General features: G+C 36.8%; 1 protein-coding gene across 5 annotated transcripts in view; it reads right to left on the bottom strand.

Moving 5' to 3' along the window:
* The window catches only part of XIRP2 (xin actin binding repeat containing 2), a 404,164-nt gene that overhangs the window by 98,945 nt on the left and 282,572 nt on the right, over positions 1–22,647 (bottom strand). Inside the window, exon 1 of one of the 5 annotated variants that reach the window (XM_072612205.1) lies at positions 15,903–19,259. The exons of the other annotated variants lie outside the window; for them this stretch is intronic. The gene's annotated coding sequence lies outside the window, so the exon portion shown is untranslated. Of the gene's footprint in view, positions 1–15,902; positions 19,260–22,647 lie in introns of those variants that run through there. 5 annotated transcript variants of the gene reach the window in all.

Genomic DNA, 22,647 nt, shown 5'->3' with positions numbered 1-22,647 from the left:
CTTGAACAATAAAACATCAACAGCATAAGTCCAACTAGCTTTCATGCCTCAACTGTATTTCTGTGGGGAAGAATATAGACAGGGTACCCAAGAGGGCCTAATAGAAATTGGTTTGGGGGTTGCTTTTATACTTGGATCTGTGATTTCAAATTCCTGGTGAGGAAAACTCCCTCTGCCAATGCAGATGAGATGGTTAAAATTTTAAAGAGTTCACTAGGACCCTCAGAAGTTCAGTGATTTGTTTTTCAAAGTCATAAAGACAGCATGTTTCAGAGGGGAGACTAGAGCCTACTCTGAGGCTAGCTCTTTATCCACCTGGCCACATTGCTTTTGCTTATGCCTACCTGGATGAACCCCTAAGCAAACAAAGGAACAAAGAACTGTATCTTTCTCTGAGGACCCTGGAAACTGGTATTGCCCACCTCATTGCCAATCTCATACCCAGTGCTTTCCAACTGGCTTTGAAATATCTACAAAGAAAAGATTGGGATTGGAGAGGAGAGGATCTTCTCATGCTCTTCAACTGTATGCCTACCAAAGAAAGATATGACAGAATGCCCCCACAGTTCCCATCAGCAAGAAGTAGAAGGATTGAGGAAAATGTCTAAAGTATTTGATTAGGAAGCTCTTCCATGGTGGCTTTTGAAATGTCATACTTGTGGGTCCCTTTCTGCTTCATTTTTTTCAAGAGGATGACCTGTACGATCTCAAACTCAATATTTCCAAAACTAAATTCTTTACTTTCCTCCCAAACTCACTTCTGAACTTCTTTATTTCTGTCCAGGGAACCCACCAACCTTTTAGTTACCCTCGTATTATCATAACCTCAGTATTATCCTCAACTACAACTTTTACTTCCAGTCATTGGTGAAGTCTTATCTATTCTACTTTTAAAACATCCGTTACATCTGCCTCTTTTTCTCTCCTCACACAGCTACAACCTTAGTTGAGGTCCTCATCACATCTCACCTGTACTGCTACAGTCTCCTTCTAATTGGTCTCCGTGCTTCTGCCCTCATTCATCTATTCTCCACACATCTGCCAAAGTGATTTTTCTAAAGCAAAGATATAAGCCTGTCACTCCCTCATTCAAAAAAAGTCCAATGTCTCCCCATTGGACTTTGGGAATGAGTACAAATTTCCTTCGTATTCAAAACTATTCACAAAGTCCCAACATACATTTTGTAGCCTAATATACATTTTCTTCCCTTCACATATGTTATGGTTCAGCCAAACTTTCCTTCTTCCTGTGCTTTGCATGTAACACTTTATCTAGCAGGCAAAGGGAAGGGAAGGAAAAGAAATAATCATTTATAAAGCACCTACTATGTTATAGGCACTCTTTTTACAAATGTCATTTCTTCATAGCTCTATACCTTTGCATCGGCCATCCTCTACATCTATCTCTGCTTTTTAGAATCTCTAATTTCTCTTTAAAAAATAATTGAGGCATCAGCTCCTATAGGTGAGGACTCAAGGTTCTAGTGACTTCTCCAAAAATTTAGTTTGCATTTATTTAATGCATATTTTAAGTATATCTACAGCTATACTATATTACTCCCAGTACTTCTGGCTGTTTTCCAAGACCCTTAGTAATATTAATTCATTTTAAAACATTGAATCTTCTCTCTTCTTACTTCTCAACATGAACTCTGTAATACAGATAGGACTATTCATATGTAAGTCATATATAATGACACTATTCAATTTGTAACTCCTGCTAAGGAACCTCCCTCCAATGATACAGATTGGAATATATTCATGGAACCATATGGAGAGGACCCTGGAGTCCATCTCCTTTTGTAGATGAGGAAACTGAAGTTAAGAGAGTGTTCAAGACTTACACAGGCAGTATCAGAAAAGATATCTGAACTGAGGCACTCTATAAATGTGGGTTTCTTTGTTATTGGTAGTAACGGTAAAAAGAGGAGGAGGTGTAGCAGTAAGAGAAAAAGCAGAAGTAATAGGAGCATCATTATTAATTTCTATTAGAATACTTGGAGAAAAAATAGGAGTCCAGAAGTAGGAGTGATCAATTTCAGCTGAAATAGTTTGAGGAAATAGGATTTAGGCTAAATTACGGAGGCTGAGTAAGATTTGGATCGGCAGAAACAAGAAAGGGAATTCCATTCCAGATGAGCGGAATCCTCATGAGTGGAAAGGCAGAAGCTGGAAAATGGAAGGCATGATCAGAATACAGACTTTGCCTAAAGTGATTGGTTCAGGTAGAGAAATAGCTAGAGATAAGGCAAGCAAGATAAGACAAAATCAGATTGTGGAGGGTTTTGAATATAAGTCTAAGGAGTCAGGACCTAACCCTCTTGGTATCAGGGTGCCACTGAAGGTTTCTGAGAGCAAAGTAGAAGCTTAATTGCTTCAGGATGAATAAGCTGGTAGTGATACGCAGGATGCACTGACTAGGATCACAACTGCAGGCTGGGAAACTTGTAAGGAGGCTATTACTGATAATCTAGACGTGAGATGATAAAGGCCTCAGCTAAAGTGATGGATACAGAAAGGACGGAATAGATACAAGATGCCATGAGAAGGAAGAATCCCTGGGCATTGGTGAATTACTACAAATGAGGATCCAGGAAGGTCCAAGGAGATGGACAAGTTAATTATGAATCTGAAGATTCAACGCAGAATATTTGGGGATTATCATGATGCTGTTTAAAGAAGAAGAAGATGACAAATATGTCTGGGACATGTACTTCTGACCTAACAGAAAGACAATCTAACCATAAATGTCCAGAAGGTAGATGTAAATATGGGACTAGAGCTCAGGACTCTAGATAAAAAGATCTGAGAAGATGAATTCCTTGGAGACAGATGTTTGTAAAATCGTATATCCTTTGATTCAACACATTTATTAAACACTTTATTATCACATTTATTGTTTTATATCATATATTATATTATATGCATATATAATATATTGTTAATATATTATATATTTATTATATTACTTATCATTCAACATATTATTCAACATAATTTATATAATTTATTTTTCAACACATTTATTAAACACTTATTGTATGTAGGCTACTGGAATAAATACTGGATAAGCAAGTACAAAGTCAGACAGAGTTTCTGTCCTTAAGAAGCTTAAGATCTAATAGGGGATGAGATTTCTGTATGAAGGCTTTTAATTCAAATAAGAAAGTAGCATAAGAGAGAGGTCCCTGCAAAGTGCTATGAGAAAGTGAATAGAAAAATTACTTCCAGCTAGAATATGTACTGGATTGAAATCAGCAAGCATTTATTAAAAGTTAGAAGGAGGAGGAGGTGTTTAGGGAAAAGATAATGAGTTGTGTTTTAAAATCCTGAATTTGAGATAATTAAGAGACATCTAGTTGGAGATGTTTAATAGACAGCTGGCAATGTGGGCCCGGACTCAGGAGACTTAAGATTTTATATATAGATATGCCAGTCATATGTAGGGAGATGGTAATTGAACCCATGGAGATGGTGAAGTCACCATGGTAGTGTAAAGAAGCAAATGCCCAGCACAGACTCTGGATAGACCAGGAGAAACTTGAATGATACTACAGTGAAAGAAATCGATACCAGTTAGACCGATAGGAGGAAAGACAGGAGAGTAGTGTGTGAAAACTCAGAGTTCAAAGCTATAGAGAAGTCAAGAATGAGGAGGACTGAGAAACGGCCCCTGGATTTAGCAGTTTGGAGGTTGTTGTAATCTTGGATGTTGAAGGGTAGAATTGGAAGCCTGATTTCAGAAAGTTGAGAAGTCAGTGGAATTTGAAGAAATATAGGTAATGAATACAGAAAATTTTTGTTTTGTTTTTGTAGGCATTTGGCAGTAAAAGGGAGGAGAGAGAATGATAGCTTGGTGAGATGGCAGGGTCAGGGGAAAGTTTTAAGGATGGAGGAGATCTAGAATATTTGTTGGTGTTGTTTGTCCCTTGTTCTGGAAGAGGACCAATGATGCCAGAAGGGTGATGTCTTGACTTGGAAGTGAATTGGATTTAAATGAGGCAGGGCTGTGTAAAGTCATCAGCCCCACTTTCTCCTACAGTCATCAGAGTACAGTGGCAAAACATAGGACAGAATGACTGGTGATGGCCCAGGATGCAGCGGGAGATCTTGGCCTTTTTAAGCAAAGGTATTTGCCAGGTCTCAATTTGCCTGAGGCAATACTCATTCAGTAGTTAAAGTAGCAAATAAAGACCAGGTAAGAACTGAGGTAAAAGATGACCTACTTCACAAAAGAATCAATCAAATTGGGGCAGACCCTCAGAGTTTCTGGCCAGAATAGAAACAGCTGCTATTTGCACTCATTGGAGCCATTAAAACCCACACAAGAAGCAAGTGAGGCTTGAACTAGGCTCTGTTATTGGCGAATAGATGAGAGCCAGAATGATTTGGGTTTAAAGGCATAGTTAAGTAGCTCCATTTGAATTCCAGTGGGCTTCATCAAAGTCTGGTTTTTCAGATCTATATTTCAAGAAATCATAAATGACAATTGCATGCAACAAAAGAATTAATTGTTGCAATTTTTATAGGCAGTAAGAAATAAAAGGAAAATTAAAGATTGTACTAAGGCTAATCAAAAGGGTAAACTGCTAAAAGAGAAAGTAGGGAATGGGATCAAGGAACTCGTAGAGGAGTTGGCCCTAGCAAGGAAAAGGACAAACACTTCTTCTGAAACTAGAACAAAAGAGAATATGAAATGAAATTGAGTCCTCTGCTGAGACAGAAGAGGTAGGAATAGTAGAGGGACTTTGAGATGACAAGGTTCAAGAGGCTATTGGGAGTAAGACTGGCAGTCAATTAGAGGAAAGTAAAAGATCTGCCTTGCAGCAATAGGGCCCAGTTGAGATCAGATAACAAGTTTGTAGTGGACTCATTCACAGTTGTATGACCTCATCAGGTATGATTTAATAGATTACAAGTAGGAGTGGAGAAAATACAAGTTGGTTTTAAACAAGGGTTGGGATTTTGAAAAAGGATGAGTGGCATTTGGGTAAGTAAGCAAGAGGTTTCAAGGAAGGGGGTAGTATAAAAGTGAACTGATTAAATGATAATATCCAGATTTAGAAAGAAGGAAAAATGAGGGTATGGATACAGGGGTGAGGAAACTGGGGCCTCAAGGCCACATATAGCCTTCTAGGTCCTTGGGTGTGGCCTTTTCACTGAGTTCAAGTTTTATAGAACAAATCCTTTTATTAGGGGGGTTCGTTATGTGAAATTTGGATTTAGTCAAAGGACTGCTTAGAGGGCTGCATGTAGCCTAGAGGTCACAGATTCCCCACCCCTGGAGTGGAAGATGGCAGGGGCCAGAGAAGGCTTCATAGAGGCAAATGCACACTGGAGAATGTCAGGACAAGACTGGGATAGTTCAGTTTGATTGGGACATAAAGAACGTGACTAGGAGTTCTTTGAAATAACACTCTGAAAATAGGCTGGTTCTAGAATGTGGATGGGCTTTGAATGCCAGTCTAAGGAATTTGTATTTCATTAGGTCTTTACCAGTGCAGGGAGTATCCAAATCCTTGATCCCTATGGCTTAGCATAGTGTCACACAACAGGCAGCTAATCAATCTTATTGCATGAATCTGTGAATCAGTGAGATCAAAGATCATTCTAAAAAACTTTCATGTCAGGCATTAGGGAGGCATAAAGTGGGGGGTACTTTCTAAGCAGGGACATAAAATGATCAGATACCCTGTTCCTAACTCCATGCTGAGCCACTTTCTATCAGTTTTTGGCTCCTCTCCCATTCCCATCTGTCCTCCAATCATGCTTCCTTTTACAGATTGGCAGGAATTAAGGATAATGATAGGGAGGTGAGCAATCCACAGAAGATCCATATTCCATCTGCTCTACCTCCATTTACTACCAACTCCCCAGCCCTACCCCTTCTCCTCCCTTCAGTGAGCACCAGTCATCAACATAAGGCCTTCTGCTGGAACAGAAGCCACACCCCTACATCTCATCACTACTATTATCGCTATTTCTCCATTGTCAATAGCCTGTTATCAGAGTACATATAATTTATGAAATACCTTAAATTTAAAAAGCAACTGCTATTATAGAAAAATCACCAGGACTCAAAACATTCTCTGATTTAAAAAGTATGCAGTATATACCACAATGCAGTTAGACCTAGGAACATAAACAAAGTTTAACCAGAGAAAAATCATTTTCCCCAGATATATACCAGCTACCTCTTGAGGTTACTATGCAGGTAAAGCATAAAGGAAAGAGTTTGGTGAATATATGCAGTTAAGATAAAGCTAAAAACTATTCTCTGCTTCCCCAAAAGGGAGATGGGAAGGGAAAGATCTGGTCATTATAATGACAGCGATACAAGACAGTAGAAAGGCATAATCAGGTGAAGGTGAAGTGATCCCCAAAGCAACAGTATTAGTAGCCATGGTCAAATACCAACCATGCTTAAATTTACTCTACCCACTCTATTTTATATATTCAAACATATCTATTTGGCTTATTTCATATTAATGTAGAGACAGTTTAGTGGATAGTGAGCTAGTTTCAGAGACAGGAAGATATGGGTTCAATTTTTACCTCTGATTGTGTGAGTCTGGGCAAGTTACAACCTCTCATTGCCACAGGCAGGACTCTGAGACTGCAAGTTGCATTCACAGATATTCCACAACTAAACTGATGAAATAATAAGTCCAGTGCAAAAATTCATATCAACAATAGATAGATAAGTAAGTAAATAGATAATGAGATCAAAATTATAAATTATCAGTAGAAGAGGTCTACATAATAAATTGCCAGTTGATGAACGACGACAGTTTGGACAATGTTGCTCACCACAAAGGGTAGATACAGAATGAAAATGTCCCAGAAAATCCAGAGTGACCCCACATCAAGAACAAGCAAAACTTTCATTGCAATGTAGGAAATGTTAATACCAAAGTCACTGCACCAGGATTCCAACACTGTGATAAATGCACTTAAGGGAGCTAGGTTGTAAACACCCAGATTGTTCTAGATGATCAAACTCCACAGAAACCACTTGAACACATCTTTGATCACATTGATTCACTGATTTGTTCCACAAGATTTAGTAAACACCTTTTATGTGAAAGGCCCTGTCCTAAGAACTAGGAATACAAGGCTATGGGGACTCTATCCTTAGATGCATACTTGTTTTTGTCCATGTCTACCCAGAAACCCTCTGTATAGAAAATACCTAGCACAGGTTTATATGCTCATAGATCTGGAGCAGGAAAACCCATCAGAAGTCATCTATTCTAAGGCCAATATTTTATAGATGAGGAAACTGACACCAATAGGGGTTAAGTGATTTGCTCAAAGGCACACAGATAATACCTGGCAGAGCTGAAATCTGAGTCCAGGCCTTCTGACTCCAAATCTAGCAGTCTACTTGGGTCAAATGTAATTTGACTATTTTGGAAATTTTAGTTCTATTATTTGTAGACTTTTAAGTGTCAGAAGGAGGAAAAATATATTTTGCCTGTTTGTTGTTCAAAAACAGGCATGGAGTTGTTGAAAGTGTTTAATAAGAATGTATGTGTAGAGCCCACATAAGATTGTCTGCCATCTTGGGAAGGGAAGGGGAGAAAATTTAAAATGTATGGAAGTGACTGTTGTAAATCAAAAACAAATAAATAAATTCGAAGAAATACAAACAATAAAAATTGATGTCAGGACTTATTATGGCAGCTACATTTCATCGTATTTTATTATATCATGCAATTAGTGCTTTAATACTGAAGAATCAACGATTTTGCTGTTGTTGGTACTCCATCCACTGTTGCATTGTTTCTCCCAACCCCAACAGCAGACAGTTTTCAAAAATTGTTTTGGTCAAGTAAAACTATTACCCTAAAGCCAAGTTAGCTAGACTTGTTCTCAGTCAGTAGGCTTATGCTTCATTATCAGATCTATATTTTCAAAGGTTCTTTCTTCTAGTTTTTAGCACCTGTAATTTTGATCACTTAAATCATTAAGTTAAATTAAATTCATTAAAATCATTGATCAATGATAAGTTACAAAGTGCTTTTTTGATTATTAAATTTCTGGAAATAAAAAAGAGGGAGGACAGGAGAGGGGAAGAAGGGAGAGAAGAGAAGGAGAAGGAAGAGAGAGACAGAAATTGAGAGCCAGACAGACAGACAGACACACACACACAGGCAAAGGATGACATTCATAATGTGTTAACTATTAAAATACTCCAGGATCAAGACACTTCACAGATTGTCCAGAGGGGGAAAAAAAACCATGGGACATATAATAAAAGACAGTATGTTGAGGAAAATCACCCCATGGGAAGATTCTTCTTAAGAAAAGAATTTACGCCTTCACCTTAATGAAAACCATGATAAAATCTTTCACAGTTCCATAGCAATCTTTGTAAGCCTGTATTGCAAACACTGTGCTATTTCCTAGATGATGAATTGTGAGGGGACACCTTCTATAATGAGTCCAAGGATAAGGGTAGTTATTATCTGATAGAGTTATCTTGCTTTTCCTAGAGTCTGAGATGAGTCAATGCTTCTTTCCCCCTTCAATATCTCTAGGGTAAGGATATAACCAGACTGGTTTCTGCCTGTACTGATAATGAATTTTTGCTTATTGTTAATATAATTTTGCTTCTTCATGGGAAGATCTTTCCCATCCATTAATAGGCCCATGTGACCTGCTTAAGTCACATGGAAGCTTGAGTCACCCAAGTCTAAGTCACATGGAACAGGAAGGGGTGGAGCAGGAAGAGGCGGAGCTAGAGCAGAGCTGAGAGGAAGTTAGAGAGCAGTCAGAGCTGGGAAAGACAGCTGGCTAGAGAGGGCTTGTTTGTGATTTGTTTAAGGGAGCTGGTTTGTAGGAAGCCTAACAGAGGGAAGGGCTGGTGGTGACCTCTGCATTGTTACTGTGTATAGATTTCTTTGTTACTATGATGGATTTGGCTTTCTGGTGTCTGAATAAATGTTTTGGTTCTGTCTTCCATGAGGAGAGTCGGTTGCATTTCATGATTCAGAATTGTGCCAGCATACTCATGGCCGCTGGAGGTGCTGTCATACTGGCTAGGCTATTCCCTCTGCTGCTAATGTTCACCTTTACCTCCACCTTTTAGAATCCTGGCTTCCTTCAAGAGTCAGCACAAGTACCATGATTTCCATGAGGACTCTACTGGTCCTAGCAATTACTAGAGTCCTTCCTTAGTCCCTGCCAAGACTACCTTTCATTTACTCTTTATAAACCTCAAGTATATAAAAACGTATTGTGTCTCCTATTAGGATGTAAATGGTTTGAATTCAGGGACCAATTTTGCATTCTTATTGTATTCCCAACACTTAACACAGTGCCTGGCAAATAGTTAAGTACTTAGTAAATACTTATTGGTTGTTGTAACATACCTACTTTTATAAGAAATACACTTGTATCAAGTACCACATAACTGTGAGAGATTTGTGGTGGGGTGGGGTAGGATCAGAAACTTCAGGCTGCCACTGAATCACTGAAGATTCTCATCTGTTCTCCCTCATAACAAAAAATAACCCATTATATCTCTCATCTCAAAAACATTTAGTCAAGAACTACAGGAAAATGCACATTATTATACACACACACACACATACACACACACACACACACACACACACACACACACGCCCCACATCCTATATATTTCCTTTCCTCTTATATTTCCTTCTGACTGAAATGTCCTTTCCCCCAGTTTTACCTGTTCATTTCTTCCCAACTTTAGGGGGCATCTCAAATCCCATGACATTTGTAAAGCCTTTACTGATCTCACCATCCAGGCATGATGTTCCATAGCATGTTGTGACAAATATAAAAACATAATATTTTTTGAAGAGGAAGATACTTTTGAGAGCATCAAGTTCTTACCTTTCATGATGAGGAAACTAAGACTTAGGGAAATAAATGACTTGCCAAAAAGTATACAGAATACCAGCTACAAAACCAGGCCTTGAAACCAAATTTCTGCTCTTATCTCACCACCTTACAGGATCATAGACTGAAGGAGAGAAGAGCTTATAACTGACCACTGGATCCATCCCCACCATTTTATAGAAACTCAGGGCCATAAATATTATAACAGACTATATATCTTTCTGTACCTGTCATTTTGATAGGTATAACCCTCAAAATCCACATTCAAAATCCAAGCATACAAAACAGGCAATCCAGAGAATGATTCTTAAAATTTACAAATGGATTGATTAATTCAGCATTTCATCACTGTACTTATTTACAGACTATTAACTATTGGACAGAAAAGCTTCCAGGTAGAGAAATTTAAAACTGAACACCACTAATTGACTATAAATCAGGAACACTGATAAAGCATCTCTAAAATTATAATGTAAGTCAAAGGGGATAGATAATTCAATTTATTTTAATTCCATTTACATTAATTTAATGGGAACATCTTTTTTTTCTTCAAAAAGTGCAATATAACTGTATTTCAGCATCATTCTTCTATCCTGAATTTTACAGGACTAAAAATAATGCAAAGGTAATTCAAACACAATCAAGTTTTACCACTGTGGTAGGAGCCATCCATAACGGTAACATGTGTATTTAACATTCTTGTTGACTGTGGAATGATTAAGTGAGTTCTACTACATTAATGTAATGGAATATTACTTTACTGTTAAAACAAAAAATGGACTTAACTAATACAAAGAAACACAGAAAGAACTGAATTAAATCAAATAAAACAACAAAATAATCAAAACTGAGTGCTGTGAAATTATGACTAAGCTGGGCCCCAAAGAAGAAATATGAGACAGTATCTCTCTCCTACTTCCTTGCAGATGTGAAGGAACCTAGGTACAGAATTGTACAGAAAACGGCTGGCTGTTTTGATGGGGTGATTTGATTACTGCATTGTTTTCTTTTTGTCTTTTGATATTCTTAGTTACAAGAAATGGTTTTCTGGGAGGGAGAAGACAGAAGAATATTACACTGGGAAATGGAGGTGATATAAAATAAAATATATCAATGAACACTTATTTGAAATGTAAACATCTTGATTTAAGTTTTGAAGCCTTTCAAACCAGACCTCAACCTGTCTTCCCAGCCTCCTTGTATAGTCCTATATTCTATGATCCAGAAAAACTGACTGTCTCTTTTTTTCTCCAACAATATACTCTCTCTCTCATCTCTTCCATGACTGTGAACTGACCTTTACTCTCTTTTCACCTCCTCCTTAAAGAATTCCATGCTTTCTTCCAGACATAATTCAAGTGCCAATTTCTACTTATGTGAAACTATTTAGTTTCTACACATATGTTTATTTATGTACTTGTTATCTCTCCTGTTAGAATGTAAACTCCTTGAGAGCAGTTACTGTTTCGTTCTTTGAATTTATATCCCTAGAAGCTAGCATAATATTTATAATTTATAATATAGGATAATATGTAGTAGGTCCTTATAAAATGCTTGGTGATGGATTGATTGAAGTAACAAAGTTCTTACTGTCTTGTCATTTAGGCTAAGTTGGTAATAGCCAATTTTAGAACCTTCCTCAGAGGCACACATGTTGATGTCTACAGCCCTATCAGGGTGATGCCACCAGATCTTTGACTACAAGAGTAACCTCCCAAAATAAACTCTTTTAGGATTATTTTTATTTCAGGTCACATTTATGCCTTGAGCAATTTGGCAATTTTTTACATCTGAGCAATCTGACGCATCTAAAGCTATTGCCTTACTAGGCAAAATAGATATTTTCTGCATCCAGTTAGGAAAACGTGAGAGACCAGGACCACATAAAATCTTGCCCAATGGCAAGATAGTGGAGAAAAGAGAGAGAGAAAGAGCAAGAGCGAGAGCGAGAGCGAGAGCGAGAGAGAGAGCGAGAGAGAGAGAGAGAGACAGAGAGAGACAGAGAGAGACAGAGAGAGACAGAGCGAGAGAGCTCATATAATAAGGGAGATGAATAAATTAAAGTTCCTAGAATATTTGACAAATGAGTCATCCCTTTTTATTTTCAATTTTAATGAATATCTTCAGATCAGATTTCCTTTTCCCTGAATGGCTCTATTTTCATAAGCTGTGAGAAGTACAAAAAGAAAAAAAAAGCTAGACACTTCTGGGAAGTTAAACAAAGGGCTTTATAAATGTTTACTTCCAAATGAACCCCATAGTCATAGGTGGAGCTTCAATTTTCAGGCAAAGGATAAAAACGTTTTTTTCTCAACACCATTTCCAGTGGACTACAGCTATTTTATCAGAAGTAATTATGCTTCCTGTGTGTGTGTGTGTGTGTGTGTATTTGTTTGGTTCTGTTCTATAATTTCATTGGTGGACAGTGTCCCGTTTGTGGAAATTCCTACCCTCAATACAGATCTGTAACTTCTAGAATTGTCTGGGCCAATGAGAGGTAAACCAATTTGTCCAGGATCAAAAAAGCAGTACATGTCAGGGGCAGACCTTGGGTCCAAGACCTTCTGACTCCAAGGCCAATCTTCTATCCAATACACCATATAAACTCACAAGTTCATGGCAACATTATTCCTGGGATTTTTAACCATAAACCAAATTCCAAAAGATCCATAGGACATGAACTACACATTCACTCAGTTAAGAGAACTATCTTTGAAATCTTGCAATTGGTGAAAACAAGTTCCCATTCAATTTGCTGGTTCTTCTAATTTTTTTAAAAGAAAATCAACTATTTTATTTTCCCTTACCTCCTCCATCTGCTTGAACTCATTGCTATCTTTGCCATTTGTTGTTCTTTTTGCCCCAAGAAAATGTTTTAGTTAGTTTTATTTCACAAATGGAAATACTCAGCATCAGCAGAATTAGCAGGAGATGGGTGGTTAAGATAAGAAAAGCAAAGAGCCCTCATTTTTTAAGTGCCCTGGAGTTTAGAAATGATATTAAATTGATGAGAAGGTAAAAACGCACTGAAGAACATAGTCCTAACAACAATACCAAGGTCATTTGCTTTTGTATCATCTATCCAACGTTTCATAAAATGACATTTCTGAGCCAGCATTCTAACCCTACGTCAATCTGCCAACTCACTGCAAGGGATTACCAAGTCTATGATTCTAATGAAGAAGGGAAATTGACTTCAGGAGCAGAAGGAAGAAACAAATTACAATATAATTAAATTTCAAAGTGCAACTTGAATGTTTTCATGAGGTGAAAAAAACAAATTTTTTAGAAAAAGGATAGCATCATGTCAATTAAGTCCTGTCCTCCCTAGATTGCTCAGTCAAAGATTTTAAATTATTCTGTTGCACCATTTATTAAGCGTCTCTCCTGGCCTATAAATTATTGAAATCAGACATGCCTTCTAGCTATCAACCATGTCTATTTTTACACATAGAGTGTACCATGGTGGCCTTTAAATACATGATGCAATCGAGTACCTCTGTGCATGTGTGAGATGTGTGTGGGAGAGACAGAGAGAGAGAGAGAGAAGAGAGAGAAATGTTACATGATATCTGTCCTCCACTTATTGCAAATAGAAAACACCTCTGCAGTAGCAGGTAAAGTATAAATTTGTCAATGTGGATAAAATATACATATAACGACCTAAGAGAAAGGAAAGATAAAGGTCTTTTTGTAAGGGAAAAATACTATTTTGTACAAAAGTAACCACAATTTATACTGTTTAAAAATGGGAAAAACATCTCCTGTTCTTCCTTCTTTTCAGCTTTTCTCAAAAGATTTATTTCTTGTTTAGCACTTTTTCACAAACATTGGAGTGAAGACTTTTGTAATCATTAAAATCTCTATTTTTTTCCACATTGAAGAGTGAGATTGTTATTGCACAAGATAAATATTGGAATAAAATAATAAAATTAAAATTTCTCCAAATATTCAGATGTTTGATGTCCTATAGATAAAACATTCATATCTGTGACCCCTTTATACTCCTTTTTTGTATTTGATTTCATGCCAAAAAAATATGAAAAAATGAAGGCAAAAATCATTTTGTGAGTCATATGGTAGGTCAGAATACTATATCATAAACAGAGTTTGGGATTCCTAGTGATAGACTCAGAGAGTGATGGATAGAGTCAGCCTTGGAGTCAGGAAGATTTGGCTTAATCTCTACCCTAGACACAAATTAACTGCAGGAACCTGGGTAGGCCCCTTAATCCTTTAGAGCCCAGGCAATTCTCTGTGACTAAAACCTACTTGTATGCTGGAACCAGCTCAAACCAGCTCATCACTCTGCAGTCTATGGTTAAATTTGCAAGGTGAGCCTTTGTACTTTGGAAACTCACAAATGCCATAAATCAATATTTGATTTATTGTTTTGCTGATTGTCTAAATGTAAGAAAGTGATGTAGAAAATGTTAATTATGCAGATTAAACTTCACAGTGTGTACACACACACACACACACACACACACACACATATTCACACGGACACACACATTTTTTTTCCCCTGGAGAGTTAGTTATTAAGCATTTAACAGCACACTACAGGGCTAGACCTAGTGGGAGGAGTTTTTATACTGAAAAAAGCTCTCCACAACTATGAAAGTCCAGATTCAGACAAAAGAAAACACTTTTAGCAGTAAGTCTGCCACTCATTTATAATGTTTTCCTAAACTTAGTCTATCTGCACTTTTCCATTAAAATTCATCATTTTCTTGTGTAACTTGGGTAAATATTTTACTTGTTACACTGTACATGAAAATTTAAATCATTTAAAATTCTATAATTCATCAGTGACCAAATGTTGTAATTCTGGTTTAAAAAAAGCAGTTCTGCAGGAGGTATCGAAATCTATTTTCTACATTACATAACTCTAAAACAGACTTCGCTTAACACTTTCAGTTTGTGTCTTAATCTTCTAAGAGATTCCCTTACGTTGTCTCCAAAAATCACTTCAAGGGGTAACATGTAAACAAGCACCTGTCACTACAGGCCCAACTGAGTTATGCACTTGCATCTCAGGGCTTTACCCAAGCTAAATAATGGAAGGGGAAAAAAAAAGAAATAATAGAAATAATATATATTATGTCTTTAAGATAAAACTAAGTCTTTACTATTTAAGGTTGCAGTTGCTAAAATTAAAGCTGGCATGTCTAATGGGCAGCCCTTTTCTTAAGACAGCTAATCATTTAAGGACTCGATTCTTTAATCCTATTCCAGTAATACTCCCAGAGCTGATAGTAACTCAGCTGGATGGCAAGCTACAAGACCCAGACCTGGTGAGGGGATTGACCTGGATGATCTCCAAGATTCCTTCTATCCCTAACACTCCATGACTGTTTAAGTCTAGAAGAAAGAATATACATTTTGTGTTTTCCGCAGAATGCCTGTCAGTACATCATAAGCATTATCCCCTTAATCTATCTTTTTCTCCAAAATGGTCGAGAAAGAAATCCCAACCTTTTTGACTGTCTCTTCTTCTGATCACATTGCTTTATTAAATTCACCAGAGCACTCTTAAAAACATATTTCCTTTCTCAGCTATTCATATAGTAATGATCTTTACCTCACCACTGTTTATTAAGCTTGGCCTATTATAGCTCAATACTGCCATCATTATGAATATTAAAAAGTTTTTGTCTATGATTTTAGAAGATACATTAAAATACTGGCATGAAACACTGCAGTAATGCAAAATTATCAATTTGGAAGGGAGTTTCCTCTCCATGTGTCACAGCCCATTACTGCAAAGAATCTCCACAACTTGGCGCTTGGCAAGGGGTCTTTCAGCCTTTGCTCAAAGACCTCCAATGAGGGAGAACATATCACTCCCAGCCAATTCCTCTAAAATACTTAACACAGTTAAAAAAAAAAAACCAACCAATTTACCCAAAGTTTTCATTCATAAATACCAGCTTTATATTCTAGTTACCTTCTCCCTGCATATAAACAACAGCCCTCTAAAACATGGGAAGGAGACACTTAATAAATGATTACACTGTACTTACATTTTGTATAATTCAAATTTGAGCTCAACTTTGTATAAAAGCAGTTTCTCACAGTTCTTCAGTGGTAGGCTTCCCCCACTTGTCCTATGTACAGCAAAGTTCCCAGTCCCCTGAAAAGTATTGGTAGAGTGGAGGCCAGCTCCACTAAAGTAAGAATCAAGCAAGTCGATGGGACAGCTGATTTTATTTTAGCCCTGCATGTAAAAGATGCAACAGTGCCTATTTTTAGGACCTGAGGCCTGTATGGGTTGTCCCTGAGTCAACTACTTGTTCCAGAAGCAGGTTTGTAAAGCCACTGAGTCTTCTAATGAACTTCTGTCAAATGTATGCACAGTATGACAGCTGTGCAGTCAATCAAACTTTATCCTACCACAATTACCATCAAGCCAGTTTTTAGTTCTTAAAAGGATTCCAAAGACCATCATTTTAAAGGAAATACAAAGTAAAACTTGGAAATAAAATTCTTTCACCTTTTTTTAATCTAATCTAATTTATTTCCATTCAAATATTTTTAAAGCTCAGAAGTCTGTGTCACACAAAAAACACCCCTAATAATTTTTAGAAGAGAAGTCAGGTAGTTTAATATAAACAAGGAAGCAAAACAACCATGACTGCCACCATCATCATCACCATCAATCTCTTCATACACTCCTAAAAGGTCTTCCTGGGCTTGAAAAATATAAATGTGTACTTGTGATCTCCAATCCTATAAGACAGACACAATATGCTATTTCAGCTTAAATGCTGGGATATTATTTTTCCTTTTCAAACACAAGTCCAGGAGGCAGCATTATATAATGTTTAAAAAATGGAATTTGGAACTTGGCAGATGTGGGTTTGAATCTCACTTCTGACAACTATCAGCTATGTGACTTTTGGCAAATCACTTAACTTCTCTTGCTCTTCTTTTGCTTGTCTGTAAAATGAAGAGAAGGAAGGACGTTCTGGAAGAAAGAGCACTATCTCTGGAGTTAGCAGACCAGGGTTCAAATCTCACCACTTAGTACCTGTGCAACCTTGGAGGCAACTCTTTGACATTGGAGGGCTCCATTTTCTTTATCTGTAAAAGGAGGAGGTTGCATTAGACAGCCTCTGAAGTCCTTCTAGCTCTATGTCTATGATCCTATGAGTTATGATCCTTCCTGCCTTAAATCTCTGAATTATGAATCATTAGAAGATTAGGTTTAAAAATGAAAGATATTTGATTTGAGATCCCCGGACATCATGTATGATCACACACAATTATCTGGGTGATGAAGAGGGGCAAGCAGAGGTAGCAATCCGGTCAACTTCATTTGGAGTAAGCTCTTTCAGAAAGGAGTAGTTTCCTGGTTAGTGGAGATTTTTATGTGAAGACTAAGGTGACCACCCCATGGGGATATTGTCAAGGGATGTCTTAGTCAGCTAATGGTTGATCTAGATGGCTTCAGGTTCCTTCTGACACTGAGTCTATGAGTCCAACTGTGTTCACTAGTCCTGCTGAAGTTAACACAATGGTGATTTGTTTAACTTGAAGATATATAAAAACAAATGAATCCCCTTATAGATACTATCTCCCTTCCCTGCCCCCCCCCCACAATTTCCAGAAGACACTAAGAAGATAAGCATACAGGAGCATTAATCCCCAAATACCAGACATGACCATAAACTTAAACCCAGAAAGATGCATGGTGAAGGACCAGATAGCTCCAAGTCACATACGTCAAATAATCAATATGTTGTAAAAGGCAATTCAATACTCACTGCTTAGGGCAGAAACAACAACACATGGGGCAAAGGAGGTGAAGGGAGAGGTGGCCACCATCAGAAAGGAGCCATTTCATTGCCCACAAAGGGGAAATGAGCATGTTTGTGTACGGTGAAGAAGGGACCCCTGGGATGTGACTGAAGAAACAAGAGAAGTCGAATCAAATGATGAGACAAAGAACTAGAAGGGACATTTTGGATGGAAAGAAGCTGGTGGTAAGATTGGTTTTATAAGAAGAGAGACACTTGGTCATTTGAGGCAATAAGGGAAAGAAATGAAGATGGGTAGACATGGACAGTTGGGGTTCTTGGGGTTGAGGGGTTGAAAATTGGAGGAAGAAAAGTTAAGTTTCATGTCAGATGACCTCAGTCTTCTAAATAAAGTAAACTGCATGGAAATCCTCAGAGATGCATGTCAACTCATTTTAAAAATCTTAGTTAATTCATGATATTCAATTAACGATTTTTATTAATCTGTCAAATCAACCCAATAGTTTTCTTCCCACAAAGTTCCCCAAAATGCAAAGTCACTTTTCTAAGTCAATAAGTTTAGCATTTTTATTTTTGCAAAATGTTGTTGTACCATAAGAATTTATTTTGTAGTCTCTTCTAGCTGAATCTAAAAGTACTTTGGAGTCTTACACAACGCAGTATGAATATTAAAATAAAAATAATAGTAAAGGGATAGCAAAATAAGTGGTCTCAGAGGCTAAAACTTTTGGTTTTGGGTTTAATTAGCTGCTTTAAGAAACATTTTGTAAGGGGAGGTATCATTTATTACCTATGGGGGAAGTCACTAGGCATTGGACAGGTGGAAATTATTTTTTCTATACCTTGGAAAACCTTTTGTTTATGTTACAACCCAATTGCATCAGCTAGAAAGGCTTTTGTAAGCCCATAAATTACTTCTCATTTGTTGCCTTTTCTTTCATTTTAATGAGAAATGAGCTTTTTGTGAGAGAGGGAACATACCATACATGGATGAGAGCTGTGAAGGCTTTTTTTGTTGTTTTGGGTTTTTTTGGTATTAATAGCCCTGCCTACAATATTATCATCAAAAAACCCAGACATATCAAATTGAAATATGCTCCTGCTGCCATGAGGAAGCTGAACAATCCTGTCTCTCCATCATTTACATGGACCCCCTAGAATTCACTGCTGGGGATTCTCCAGGCAATACTTGTCACAGTGATCACCAGCATCCATGTCAAGAAACTTCATTGTTTTCTTCTATAAGCATATGAATTAAATAAATTGATATAAACAACTTTGATTGTGTGGGGGAGGAGGGTAGAGTAGAAGGAAGTCAGGAATTCCAGATTTCTTAAACTTCTCCTGAAAATAATGAAAATTATTCACTACCAGTGGAATATCTAATATCCCCTTCAAAAGGCAGAGAAAAGCAACAGAACTAAGGAACAGATATGTGTGTATGTATGTGACTGGCACGTAGTAGGTACTTAGTAACTGTTTGTTGACAGTGGATTGTGTGTATATACACATATATCTATAAGTTATACGCATAAAATCCAAAGAGATATGTCTGCATTTATAGATGTATATATGTGTTTATATTTTAAAATATACATAAATAAATATATAAATATGTCATGTTTACATGATAAATTAATTATTATATCAAGTAGATATTCTGATGTATCATATGATATTAAATATAATATGATATATTGATTATATATCAATTATATATTATAAATTTTAAATTATATATAAAATATGTATGCATGAATATATAAATACATACATATGAATATACATGCATGTATGTATAAGTACATATAATATATAAATAAATTCATTAGTACATACATATATTTATAGATGAACATTTAAAAATTTCTATAAAAATATTTTGATTTAAATTTAATATTTCAATTTAAATTTTTCTATAGAAATATAATAATGTTCATATAAAAATATATACACATATGCATGTATGTAGAACATAGAAAATAAACACCTATAAATTCATATGTATCTCAATTGCTGTCATGGAGATCACATGCTTACTACATTCTAATGCTTCCTACCTTATAATTTATGTGTTTATCTATATCAATATTAATTATCTTCCCTACTAAATTGTAAGTTCCTAGAAGGCAGGCATCCAATCTTATTTATATTTTTCTATTTCTCCTATCCTTCATCAATGACTAGAATGATACTTTGCACATAGAATGCATTTAAGCATTTATTGCATGCAGAAGGAATCATTGAACAAGTATTTATTAAGAGTCTCCTACGTGCTAAGCACCGTTCAAAGGGCTGGGGATGCAAGCACAAAGATAGAAATGATCCCTACATATAAGGAATCTATATTCTAATGGAGAGAACAAGTGTACGTAGAACAGATTTAGTATAAATATAAAATTAATGTAAATACACATAAAGTAGGTGCAAAGACATACACACACATGCCAGCTAACACACACAGGTGTCTGTGAGTGCATACTGGATCTCCCTTATTTTTCACATCAACTGGAATATAGTATGGTGGTTTTCCAGTCCTTTTCCTTTCTATTGACCAAGATAATGGATCTGAGATCTGTGGAGACCCTAATGACTAGGATCCAGTTGAATTCCAGCTGTCATTACCTGGATAACTTTAATAAGGTTAGTCATGTAGGCCTTAGTTCTGTCATCTATAAAATAATATTTGTGCTCTATCCCAGCACTACATTGTTAGAATAGATGAATAGTTGATTCAGGATTAGAAGAGCTGATTAATAACAAAAGCTATCCTCAAAGGAGGAATGATTTTATGTGTAAAGTTTAAACTTTTAGTAGGCTTTTTCTTTTCTGTGTGTCTTAACAGAAATATAAAACTTCCAAAAACTTGAGAGAAATGAAGAGCCCATTTGTAGCACACATTCCTAAGTCCCAGGCTGCTCCCTGGGTTATAACACTTGTTTCAAGTTTAATATTTGCTTGTTATAAACTACCTCTTAAATTTGTTGGAAATGTTTGCTTCCATGACTTAAATGTAGTCTTTTTTTTAAGTTGGAAAGAGGAAAATGCAATAAATATTTCTATACAACATTCTGTGTATACTGGGAATAGAAAAAATGAGGGAGCACAGTATAACAAGGCACATTCTTAATCTTGCAAACATGAAAGGTAGAAGAGGAACACACTTCCACGAGTGTTCCTGTGGCTCTGAGAGGACATATAACAGAAGAAATAGAGAATTATCTGAGAGCCTTTTTTGTCATCCTGGTTCCAACAGATTAGCTCTGCGACCCTAGACAAGTTATTTAGTCTCTCTGACCTCCAGTTGCTCATCTGTAATATGGCAATGCCAGCAATCGTCCAACCTTCCTCATGGGTTGACTGTGAGGGAATTTTTTGTAAACCTTAAAATACTACATATTTGTGAGTTGTTAAAAGGAGCTATACTCAGTGACTACTACTCCCTATGCATTTGACTGACTGTTTTCCTCAAAAATCCACCCATCTGTGGTAGATTCATATGAACAGAGTTCCTTGCTGGAGTATTTCTTCTTCCTAAACCATCTGCCCTGAACCATAACCTCCTGAGGTCTTGACCCAAAGGAAGCACAATGAGAATGGAATAGACTATGCTGCAGAGACAAGGATCCTTTCTTTGGGGTTGCTATTCCTACAGAAACTTGGATGTATAAGTTTATAGACAGCTACAGAGGCCTCACTGCATCAAGGTCAGGGAAGTGTCATGGGACACGATGATCAGATCACTAGTTTCTAAGGAATCAGTCATGCTGGTGAAGAATTTTGTTGGTCAGTTGTTTTCAGCCATGTCTGACTCTTTGTGAACCCTTTTAGGGGTTTCTTAGCCTTTACTTCTAGGTTTGTCATTTCCTTCTGCAGTTCATTTTACAGATGAGGAAACTGAGGTAAACCAGGTTAAGTGACTTCCTCAATATCTCAAAACTAGTAAGTGTCTGAGACTAGATTTGAACTCTAGTCTTCCTCTTTTCAGGACTGGTGCTCTACCCACTACACCATCTAGCGGTTCTGATGGTGAATATAGTTCTAGGCTAACTGGGGTGGCCTCTGAGGAAGATGTAGCCCAAACTATACTGCTTTCTGGACATTTCCTGGTTCACTATAGCTTTTTATGTTTTAAATCCCTCAAAGTCTTTCAGTAGCTTCATCTGGTGTTTTGATGATAACTAAATGGGGAATGCAGCTCCATCTGAGCATGCACTACACTTTTATATAATGAGAGAAGCACAATGAAGTTAATTTCCCTAATGGTAATTTTCAGATGACATTTCCAAAGTGCTTTACATTTTATAAAGCATAGTGTTACTCAGTCCTCACAACAACCCTGTGAAATGGGTAATAAAAGTGTTATTTTTAAATAAGTTTTTATTGATATCTTTTGCTTTTATATCCCCAGCACTTCCCCAAGTATTCCTTCTCTTCTGTTGCCCAGGTAGCTATCCCAGGTAACAAAGACATTTTGAAAAAAAAAAAACAAAATAGAAAAGAAAAAAAGAACAAAACTCATAAAACTATGGAAATGTTTTAAAATATGTGCAGTGTCCTATACTTGCAGACTTTCGGTCTCTTTAAAGGGGTAGGGTGGGAGTGTCTTCCCATATCTCTTCTTTCAGGCCATGTTTGTTCTTTCCAACTTTTCAATATTTCTTTATATATATTTTCCCCCATTCTCATTGTTGTAGTCATTGTATTCATCTTTTCTTGGCTTCACTTATTTCATTCTGCAATAGTTCATGCAGATTTTTCATATTTCTGTTTTCATAACATTTCTCATGTTACAGCACAATACTATTTCAGTACATTCACATACCATAATTTGTTTAGCCATTCCTCAATGGATGGGTATCCACTTTGTTTCCAATTCAGTGCAATAGTTATTATTTCCATTTTATAGATGAGTAAACCATGGCTCAAAAAAGTGACATCATTTATTCAAGGTAATACAGGTAATAAGAGGCAAAGCTAGCACAAAACCTGTCTTCTGATTCCAAAT

This window comes from Notamacropus eugenii, chromosome 5, assembly GCF_028372415.1.
Source record: "Notamacropus eugenii isolate mMacEug1 chromosome 5, mMacEug1.pri_v2, whole genome shotgun sequence".
NCBI classification, from domain to species: Eukaryota; Metazoa; Chordata; class Mammalia; order Diprotodontia; family Macropodidae; genus Notamacropus; species Notamacropus eugenii.
Note: the sequence above shows the minus strand (reverse complement) of the source record. Positions and strands in the feature narration are given on the sequence as shown.